Genomic DNA, 12,650 nt, shown 5'->3' on the forward strand with positions numbered 1-12,650 from the left:
ACGTTATAGCGTTATGCCATATGACGTTATAGCATATAACGTAATACGTTATAACGTTATACCATATAACATAATACGTTATAACGTCATACCATATAACGTAATACGTTATAGCGCTATACCATATGACGTTATAGCATATAACGTAATACGTTACAACGTTATACCATATAACGTAATACGTTATAGCGTTATACCATATGACGTTATAGCATATAGCGTTATACGTTACAACGTTATACCATATAACGTAATACGATATAACGTTATACCATATAACGTAATACGTTATAGCGTTATACCATATGACGTTATAGCATATAACGTAACACGTTACAACGTTATACCATAAAACGTAACACGTTATAACGTTACACCATGTAACGTAATACGTTATAGCGTTATACCATATGACGTTATAGCATATAACGTAACACGTTATAACGTTATACCATATAACGTAACACGTTATAACGTTACACCATATAACGTAACACGTTATAGCGTTATACCATATAACGTAATACGTTATAGCGTAATACCATATAACGTAATACGTTATAACGTTATACCATGTAATGTAACACGTTATAACGTTATACCATATAACGTAATACGTTATAGCGTTATGCCATGTGACGTTATAGCATATAACGTAATACGTTATAACGTTATACCATATAACGTAATACGTTATAGCGTTATACCTTCTAACGTAACACGCTATAACGTTATACCATATAACGTAATACGTTATAGCGTTATACCATATGACGTTATAGCATATAACGTAATACGTTATAACGTTATACCATATAACGTAATACGTTATAGCGTTATTCCATATAACGTAATACGTTATAGCGTTATACCATATGACGTTATAGCATATAACGTAACACGTTATAACGTTATACCATATAACGTAACACGTTATAACGTTACACCATATAACGTAACACGTTATAGCGTTATGCCATATGACGTTATAGCATATAACGTAATTCGTTATAACGTTATACCATATAACGTAATACGTTATAGCGTTATACCATATGACGTTATAGCATATAACGTAATACGTTACAACGTCATACCATATAACGTAACACGTTATAACGTTATACCATATAACGTAACACGTTATAACGTTATACCATATAACGTAACACGTTATAACGTTATACCATAAAACGTAACACGTTATAACGTTACACCATATAACGTAATACGTTATAGCGTTATACCATATGACGTTATAGCATATAACGTAACACGTTATAACGTTATACCATATAACGTAACACGTTATAACGTTACACCATATAACGTAACACGTTATAACGTTATACCATATAACGTAACACGTTACAACGTTATACCATAAAACGTAATACGTTACAACGTTATACCATATAACGTAATACGTTATAGCGTTATACCATATGACGTTATAGCATATAGCGTTATACGTTACAACGTTATACCATATAACGTAATACGATATAACGTTATACCATATAACGTAATACGTTATAGCGTTATACCATATGACGTTATAGCATATAACGTAACACGTTACAACGTTATACCATAAAACGTAACACGTTATAACGTTACACCATGTAACGTAATACGTTATAGCGTTATACCATATGACGTTATAGCATATAACGTAACACGTTATAACGTTATACCATATAACGTAACACGTTATAACGTTACACCATATAACGTAACACGTTATAGCGTTATACCATATAACGTAATACGTTATAGCGTAATACCATATAACGTAATACGTTATAACGTTATACCATGTAATGTAACACGTTATAACGTTATACCATATAACGTAATACGTTATAGCGTTATGCCATGTGACGTTATAGCATATAACGTAATACGTTATAACGTTATACCATATAACGTAATACGTTATAGCGTTATACCTTCTAACGTAACACGCTATAACGTTATACCATATAACGTAATACGTTATAGCGTTATACCATATGACGTTATAGCATATAACGTAATACGTTATAACGTTATACCATATAACGTAATACGTTATAGCGTTATTCCATATAACGTAATACGTTATAGCGTTATACCATATGACGTTATAGCATATAACGTAACACGTTATAACGTTATACCATATAACGTAACACGTTATAACGTTACACCATATAACGTAACACGTTATAGCGTTATGCCATATGACGTTATAGCATATAACGTAATACGTTATAACGTTATACCATATAACGTAATACGTTATAACGTTATACCATATGACCTTATACCATATGACGTAATACCATATAACGTAATACGTTATAGCGTTATACCATATGACGTTATAGCATATAACGTAATACGTTACAACGTTATACCATATAACGTAATACGATATAACGTCATACCATATAACGTAATACGTTATAACGTTATACCATATGACCTTATACCATATAACGTAATACCATATAACGTAATACGTTATAGCGTTATACCATATAACGTAATACGTTACAACGTTATACCATATAACCTAACACGTTATAACGTTATACCATATAACGTAACACGTTATGACGTTATACCATATGACGTAACACGTTATAACGTTACACCATATAACGTAACACGTTAAACGTTATACCATATAGCGTAACACGTTATAACGTTATACCGTATAACGTAACACGCTATAACGTTATACCATATAACGTAATACGTTATAACGTAATACCATATAACGTAATACATTATAGCGTTATACCATATAACGTAATACGTTATAGCGTTATACCATATGACGTTATAGCATATAACGTAACACGTTATAACGTTACGTCATATAACGTAACACGTTATAGCGTTATACCATATAACACAATACGTTATAGCGTTATACCATATGACGTTATAGCATATAACGTTATACGTTACAACGTTATACCATATAACGTAATACGGTATAACGTTGAACCATTTAACCTTATACGTTATAGCGTTATACCATATGACGTTATACCATATAACGTAATACCATATAACGTAATACGTTATAGAGTTATGCCATATGACGTAATACGTTATAACGTTTTACCATATAACGTAATACGTTATAACGTTATACCATATAACGTAACACGTTGTAACGTTATGCCATATGACGTCATACCATATAAGGTAATACCGTATAACGTAATACGTTATAGCGTTATACCATATGACGTTATAGCATATAACGTAACACGTTACAACGTTATACCATAAAACGTAACACGTTATAACGTTACACCATGTAACGTAATACGTTATAGCGTTATACCATATGACGTTATAGCATATAACGTAACACGCTATAACGTTATACCATATAACGTAACACGTTATAACGTTACAGCATATAACGTAACACGTTATAGCGTTATACCATATAACGTAATACGTTATAGCGTAATACCATATAACGTAATACGTTATAACGTTATACCATGTAATGTAACACGTTATAACGTTATACCATATAACGTAATACGTTATAGCGTTATGCTATATGACGTTATAGCATATAACGTAACACGTTATAACGTTACCCCATATAACGTAACACGTTATAACGTTACACCATATAACGTAACACGTTATAACGTTATACCATATAACGTAACACGTTATAACGTTATACCATATAACGTAACACGTTATAACGTTATACCATATAACGTAACACGTTATAACGTTATACCATATAACGTAACACGTTAAACGTTATACCATATAGCGTAACACGTTATAACGTTATACCTTCTAACGTAACACGCTATAACGTTATACCATATAACGTAATACGTTATAGCGTTATACCATATAACGCAATACGTTATAGCGTTATACCATATGACGTTATAGCATATAACGTAATACGTTACAACGTTATACCATATAACGTAATACGTTACAACGTTATACCATATAACGTAATACGACATAACGTTATACCATATAACGTAATACGTTATAACGTTATACCATATGACCTTATACCATATGACGTAATACCATATAACGTAATACGTTATAGCGTTATGCCATATGACGTTATAGCATATAACGTAATACGTTATAACGTTATACCATATAACATAATACGTTATAACGTCATACCATAAAACGTAATACGTTATAACGTTATACCATATGACGTTAGACCATATAAGGTAATACCATATAACGTAATACGTTATAGCGTTATACCTTATGACGTTATAGCATATAACGTAACACGTTATAACGTTATGCCACATAACGTAACACGTTATAACGTTATACCATATAACGTAACACGTTATAACGTTACACCATATAACGTAACACGTTATAGCGTTATACCATATAACGTAATACGTTATAGCGTTATACCATATGACGTTATAGCATATAACGTAATACGTTACAACGTTATACCATATAACGTAATACGTTATAGCGTTATACCATATGACGTTATAGCATATAGCGTTATACGTTACAACGTTATACCATATAACGTAATACGATATAACGTTATACCATATAACGTAATACGTTATAGCGTTATACCATATGACGTTATAGCATATAACGTAACACGTTACAACGTTATACCATAAAACGTAACACGTTATAACGTTACACCATGTAACGTAATACGTTATAGCGTTATACCATATGACGTTATAGCATATAACGTAACACGTTATAACGTTATACCATATAACGTAACACGTTATAACGTTACACCATATAACGTAACACGTTATAGCGTTATACCATATAACGTAATACGTTATAGCGTAATACCATATAACGTAATACGTTATAACGTTATACCATGTAATGTAACACGTTATAACGTTATACCATATAACGTAATACGTTATAGCGTTATGCCATGTGACGTTATAGCATATAACGTAATACGTTATAACGTTATACCATATAACGTAATACGTTATAGCGTTATACCTTCTAACGTAACACGCTATAACGTTATACCATATAACGTAATACGTTATAGCGTTATACCATATGACGTTATAGCATATAACGTAATACGTTATAACGTTATACCATATAACGTAATACGTTATAGCGTTATTCCATATAACGTAATACGTTATAGCGTTATACCATATGACGTTATAGCATATAACGTAACACGTTATAACGTTATACCATATAACGTAACACGTTATAACGTTACACCATATAACGTAACACGTTATAGCGTTATGCCATATGACGTTATAGCATATAACGTAATACGTTATAACGTTATACCATATAACGTAATACGTTATAGCGTTATACCATATGACGTTATAGCATATAACGTAATACGTTACAACGTCATACCATATAACGTAACACGTTATAACGTTATACCATATAACGTAACACGTTATAACGTTATACCATATAACGTAACACGTTATAACGTTATACCATAAAACGTAACACGTTATAACGTTACACCATATAACGTAATACGTTATAGCGTTATACCATATGACGTTATAGCATATAACGTAACACGTTACAACGTTATACCATAAAACGTAACACGTTATAACGTTACACCATGTAACGTAATAGGTTATAGCGTTATACCATATGACGTTATAGCATATAACGTAACACGTTATAACGTTATACCATATAACGTAACACGTTATAACGTTACACCATATAACGTAACACGTTATAGCGTTATACCATATAACGTAATACGTTATAGCGTAATACCATATAACGTAATGCGTTATAACGTTATACCATGTAATGTAACACGTTATAACGTTACACCATATAACGTAACACGTTATAGCGTTATGCCATATGACGTTATAGCATATAACGTAATACGTTATAACGTTATACCATATAACGTAATACGTTATAGCGTTATACCATATGACGTTATAGCATATAACGTAATACGTTACAACGTCATACCATATAACGTAACACGTTATAACGTTATACCATATAACGTAACACGTTATAACGTTATACCATATAACGTAACACGTTATAACGTTATACCATAAAACGTAACACGTTATGACGTTACACCATATAACGTAATACGTTATAGCGTTATACCATATGACGTTATAGCATATAACGTAACACGTTACAACGTTATACCATAAAACGTAATACGTTACAACGTTATACCATATAACGTAATACGTTATAGCGTTATACCATATGACGTTATAGCATATAGCGTTATACGTTACAACGTTATACCATATAACGTAATACGATATAACGTTATACCATATAACGTAATACGTTATAGCGTTATACCATATGACGTTATAGCATATAATGTAACACGTTACAACGTTATACCATAAAACGTAACACGTTATAACGTTACACCATGTAACGTAATACGTTATAGCGTTATACCATATGACGTTATAGCATATAACGTAACACGTTATAACGTTATACCATATAACGTAACACGTTATAACGTTACACCATATAACGTAACACGTTATAGCGTTATACCATATAACGTAATACGTTATAGCGTAATACCATATAACGTAATACGTTATAACGTTATACCATGTAATGTAACACGTTATAACGTTATACCATATAACGTAATACGTTATAGCGTTATGCCATGTGACGTTATAGCATATAACGTAATACGTTATAACGTTATACCATATAACGTAATACGTTATAGCGTTATACCTTCTAACGTAACACGCTATAACGTTATACCATATAACGTAATACGTTATAGCGTTATACCATATGACGTTATAGCATATAACGTAATACGTTATAACGTTATACCATATAACGTAATACGTTATAGCGTTATACCATATAACGTAATACGACATAACGTTATACCATATAACGTAATACGTTATAACGTTATACCATATGACCTTATACCATATGACGTAATACCATATAACGTAATACGTTATAGCGTTATGCCATATGACGTTATAGCATATAACGTAATACGTTATAACGTTATACCATATAACATAATACGTTATAACGTCATACCATATAACGTAATACGTTATAACGTTATACCATATGACGTTAGACCATATAAGGTAATACCATATAACGTAATACGTTATAGCGTTATACCTTATGACGTTATAGCATATAACGTAACACGTTATAACGTTATGCCACATAACGTAACACGTTATAACGTTATACCATATAACGTAACACGTTATAACGTTACACCATATAACGTAACACGTTATAGCGTTATACCATATAACGTAATACGTTATAGCGTTATGCCATGTGACGTTATAGCATATAACGTAATACGTTACAACGTTATACCATATAACGTAATACGTTATAGCGTTATACCATATGACGTTATAGCATATAGCGTTATACGTTACAACGTTATACCATATAACGTAATACGATATAACGTTATACCATATAACGTAATACGTTATAGCGTTATACCATATGACGTTATAGCATATAACGTAACACGTTACAACGTTATACCATAAAACGTAACACGTTATAACGTTACACCATGTAACGTAATACGTTATAGTGTTATACCATATGACGTTATACCATATAACGTAATACGTTATAACGTTATACCATGTAATGTAACACGTTATAACGTTATACCATATAACGTAATACGTTATAGCGTTATGCCATGTGACGTTATAGCATATAACGTAATACGTTATAACGTTATACCATATAACGTAATACGTTATAGCGTTATACCTTCTAACGTAACACGCTATAACGTTATACCATATAACGTAATACGTTATAGCGTTATACCATATGACGTTATAGCATATAACGTAATACGTTATAACGTTATACCATATAACGTAATACGTTATAGCGTTATTCCATATAACGTAATACGTTATAGCGTTATACCATATGACGTTATAGCATATAACGTAACACGTTATAACGTTATACCATATAACGTAACACGTTATAACGTTACACCATATAACGTAACACGTTATAGCGTTATGCCATATGACGTTATAGCATATAACGTAATTCGTTATAACGTTATACCATATAACGTAATACGTTATAGCGTTATACCATATGACGTTATAGCATATAACGTAATACGTTACAACGTCATACCATATAACGTAACACGTTATAACGTTATACCATATAACGTAACACGTTATAACGTTATACCATATAACGTAACACGTTATAACGTTATACCATAAAACGTAACACGTTATAACGTTACACCATATAACGTAATACGTTATAGCGTTATACCATATGACGTTATAGCATATAACGTAACACGTTATAACGTTATACCATATAACGTAACACGTTATAACGTTACACCATATAACGTAACACGTTATAACGTTATACCATATAACGTAACACGTTACAACGTTATACCATAAAACGTAATACGTTACAACGTTATACCATATAACGTAATACGTTATAGCGTTATACCATATGACGTTATAGCATATAGCGTTATACGTTACAACGTTATACCATATAACGTAATACGATATAACGTTATACCATATAACGTAATACGTTATAGCGTTATACCATATGACGTTATAGCATATAACGTAACACGTTACAACGTTATACCATAAAACGTAACACGTTATAACGTTACACCATGTAACGTAATACGTTATAGCGTTATACCATATGACGTTATAGCATATAACGTAACACGTTATAACGTTATACCATATAACGTAACACGTTATAACGTTACACCATATAACGTAACACGTTATAGCGTTATACCATATAACGTAATACGTTATAGCGTAATACCATATAACGTAATACGTTATAACGTTATACCATGTAATGTAACACGTTATAACGTTATACCATATAACGTAATACGTTATAGCGTTATGCCATGTGACGTTATAGCATATAACGTAATACGTTATAACGTTATACCATATAACGTAATACGTTATAGCGTTATACCTTCTAACGTAACACGCTATAACGTTATACCATATAACGTAATACGTTATAGCGTTATACCATATGACGTTATAGCATATAACGTAATACGTTATAACGTTATACCATATAACGTAATACGTTATAGCGTTATACCATATAACGTAATACGACATAACGTTATACCATATAACGTAATACGTTATAACGTTATACCATATGACCTTATACCATATGACGTAATACCATATAACGTAATACGTTATAGCGTTATGCCATATGACGTTATAGCATATAACGTAATACGTTATAACGTTATACCATATAACATAATACGTTATAACGTCATACCATATAACGTAATACGTTATAACGTTATACCATATGACGTTAGACCATATGACGTAATACCATATAACGTAATACGTTATAGCGTTATGCCATATGACGTTATAGCATATAACGTAATACGTTATAACGTTATACCATATAACATAATACGTTATAACGTCATACCATATAACGTAATACGTTATAGCGCTATACCATATGACGTTATAGCATATAACGTAATACGTTACAACGTTATACCATATAACGTAATACGTTATAGCGTTATACCATATGACGTTATAGCATATAGCGTTATACGTTACAACGTTATACCATATAACGTAATACGATATAACGTTATACCATATAACGTAATACGTTATAGCGTTATACCATATGACGTTATAGCATATAACGTAACACGTTACAACGTTATACCATAAAACGTAACGCGTTATAACGTTACACCATGTAACGTAATACGTTATAGCGTTATACCATATGACGTTATAGCATATAACGTAACACGTTATAACGTTATACCATATAACGTAACACGTTATAACGTTACACCATATAACGTAACACGTTATAGCGTTATACCATATAACGTAATACGTTATAGCGTAATACCATATAACGTAATACGTTATAACGTTATACCATGTAATGTAACACGTTATAACGTTATACCATATAACGTAATACGTTATAGCGTTATGCCATGTGACGTTATAGCATATAACGTAATACGTTATAACGTTATACCATATAACGTAATACGTTATAGCGTTATACCTTCTAACGTAACACGCTATAACGTTATACCATATAACGTAATACGTTATAGCGTTATACCATATGACGTTATAGCATATAACGTAATACGTTATAACGTTATACCATATAACGTAATACGTTATAGCGTTATTCCATATAACGTAATACGTTATAGCGTTATACCATATGACGTTATAGCATATAACGTAACACGTTATAACGTTATACCATATAACGTAACACGTTATAACGTTACACCATATAACGTAATACGTTATAGCGTAATACCATATAACGTAATACGTTATAACGTTATACCATGTAATGTAACACGTTATAACGTTATACCATATAACGTAATACGTTATAGCGTTATGCCATGTGACGTTATAGCATATAACGTAATACGTTATAACGTTATACCATATAACGTAATACGTTATAGCGTTATACCTTCTAACGTAACACGCTATAACGTTATACCATATAACGTAATACGTTATAGCGTTATACCATATGACGTTATAGCATATAACGTAATACTTTATAACGTTATACCATATAACGTAATACGTTATAGCGTTATTCCATATAACGTAATACGTTATAGCGTTATACCATATGACGTTATAGCATATAACGTAACACGTTATAACGTTATACCATATAACGTAATACGTTATAACGTTATACCATGTAATGTAACACGTTATAACGTTATACCATATAACGTAATACGTTATAGCGTTATGCCATGTGACGTTATAGCATATAACGTAATACGTTATAACGTTATACCATATAACGTAATACGTTATAGCGTTATACCTTCTAACGTAACACGCTATAACGTTATACCATATAACGTAATACGTTATAGCGTTATACCATATGACGTTATAGCATATAACGTAATACGTTATAACGTTATACCATATAACGTAATACGTTATAGCGTTATTCCATATAACGTAATACGTTATAGCGTTATACCATATGACGTTATAGCATATAACGTAACACGTTATAACGTTATACCATATAACGTAACACGTTATAACGTTACACCATATAACGTAACACGTTATAGCGTTATGCCATATGACGTTATAGCATATAACGTAATACGTTATAACGTTATACCATATAACGTAATACGTTATAGCGTTATACCATATGACGTTATAGCATATAACGTAATACGTTACAACGTCATACCATATAACGTAACACGTTATAACGTTATACCATATAACGTAACACGTTATAACGTTATACCATATAACGTAACACGTTATAACGTTATACCATAAAACGTAACACGTTATAACGTTACACCATATAACGTAATACGTTATAGCGTTATACCATATGACGTTATAGCATATAACGTAACACGTTATAACGTTATACCATATAACGTAACACGTTATAACGTTACACCATATAACGTAACACGTTATAACGTTATACCATATAACGTAACACGTTACAACGTTATACCATAAAACGTAATACGTTACAACGTTATACCATATAACGTAATACGTTATAGCGTTATACCATATGACGTTATAGCATATAGCGTTATACGTTACAACGTTATACCATATAACGTAATACGATATAACGTTATACCATATAACGTAATACGTTATAGCGTTATACCATATGACGTTATAGCATATAACGTAACACGTTACAACGTTATACCATAAAACATAACACGTTATAACGTTACACCATGTAACGTAATACGTTATAGCGTTATACCATATGACGTTATAGCATATAACGTAACACGTTATAACGTTATACCATATAACGTAACACGTTATAACGTTACACCATATAACGTAACACGTTATAGCGTTATACCATATAACGTAATACGTTATAGCGTAATACCATATAACGTAATACGTTATAACGTTATACCATGTAATGTAACACGTTATAACGTTATACCATATAACGTAATACGTTATAGCGTTATGCCATGTGACGTTATAGCATATAACGTAATACGTTATAACGTTATACCATATAACGTAATACGTTATAGCGTTATACCTTCTAACGTAACACGCTATAACGTTATACCATATAACGTAATACGTTATAGCGTTATACCATATGACGTTATAGCATATAACGTAATACGTTATAACGTTATACCATATAACGTAATACGTTATAGCGTTATACCATATAACGTAATACGACATAACGTTATACCATATAACGTAATACGTTATAACGTTATACCATATGACCTTATACCATATGACGTAATACCATATAACGTAATACGTTATAGCGTTATGCCATATGACGTTATAGCATATAACGTAATACGTTATAACGTTATACCATATAACATAATACGTTATAACGTCATACCATATAACGTAATACGTTATAGCGCTATACCATATGACGTTATAGCATATAACGTAATACGTTACAACGTTATACCATAT

This window comes from Bombus huntii, chromosome 3 (assembly GCF_024542735.1).
Source record: "Bombus huntii isolate Logan2020A chromosome 3, iyBomHunt1.1, whole genome shotgun sequence".
Taxonomy (NCBI): Eukaryota; Metazoa; Arthropoda; class Insecta; order Hymenoptera; family Apidae; genus Bombus; species Bombus huntii.